We start from the raw sequence: 1,209 nt of genomic DNA on the forward strand, positions 1-1,209 counted from the left end.
AGGTAAGGGATATAGCCCATTTAATGCTGAATTAAGATTAGGGCAATGGTTATGACTGGGGTTTAGAATGGCGATAGAGTCAGAGCTTGAGTGAGAGTAAGCTTAAGTATTAGAGTTAGGGTTTGAGGTAGAATTCAGCCAATGGAAAGTTACAGAAATTATGGCTAAGAATAGGTTAAGCAGTCAGATTAATTATAGAGCTGAATCTACAATGAATGTAAGATTTGGGCTTAGGGTTAGAACTAAAGCTTGGTTTAGTGTGGGTTATACTTAGACCTTGGGTCAAAGTTTGATTAAAGTTTGATCTAAGAGTAACGTCATGGAAGTGGCATAAGGGTGGAGTTATGGGTATGGTCAGAGTTTGCATTCTGGTAAGAACCAGGGTTTGATTGCTGGATTCTGGAAATGATTAAGTTTATGGGTGGCATTGGACCTAGATTTAGGGTTGGAGCTAACATTAGGGTTACAGCTAGGGTTAGGTTTGTTATTTTGGCTAAAACTAGGGTTAGAGTGGCCTTTAGGGTCACACATCCTTGCCTGTTCCCTGCCTGTCCACCCAGCCTGGCTACATATCTTCCATCCTCTCCTGCTTGCTGCTAGAAGACACCAACCATCCATCCTGGTGAATAAAGCAACTTCTTCACCTGCCTGGCCAGACATTAGCTTCCATAGGTCCACCGGATCTTCTGCATGTATACCTGAACTGGTTCTGAACAACCCACTAAGGTGGGCTTTCCTTTTGAGTCTTGTTCTTCATATGAGGAATTTTTCCTTTCCAATATCACCTCTGACGTGTTCTCTGGTGGCATTGGGCAGGGTCAATGTAATTCACTTTGAGACAATGAAATGTTGTGAAAATGAACTATTCAAAAATAAACTGATTGATTTATAGAGCCATGGTTATAATTAGGGTTCTGTTTAGGGTTGTAATTAGGGTTTCAGCAAGGGTTAGGCATAGGGTTGATTTAGGGGTTTAAACTAAGTTGTTGAGCTATTGTTAGTTTTTATATGAAAGATAGGGTTGCTATAAGAATTGATATTTTTCTTGATTGAAATGTATCCATCATCATTCTGCAGTGAGGAGCTCAAGAGGTTCTATTCTTGAGATGTATCATCACTAATAGCAGCCCCATCTTTGACAAGTGCTACAAACAAACTTGCTTTAAAGTAGCATAAGGGTACAGTTCAGCCAGGCACCTTCATGATTCA

Source organism: Brienomyrus brachyistius, chromosome 10 (assembly GCF_023856365.1).
Source record: "Brienomyrus brachyistius isolate T26 chromosome 10, BBRACH_0.4, whole genome shotgun sequence".
NCBI lineage: Eukaryota > Metazoa > Chordata > Actinopteri > Osteoglossiformes > Mormyridae > Brienomyrus > Brienomyrus brachyistius.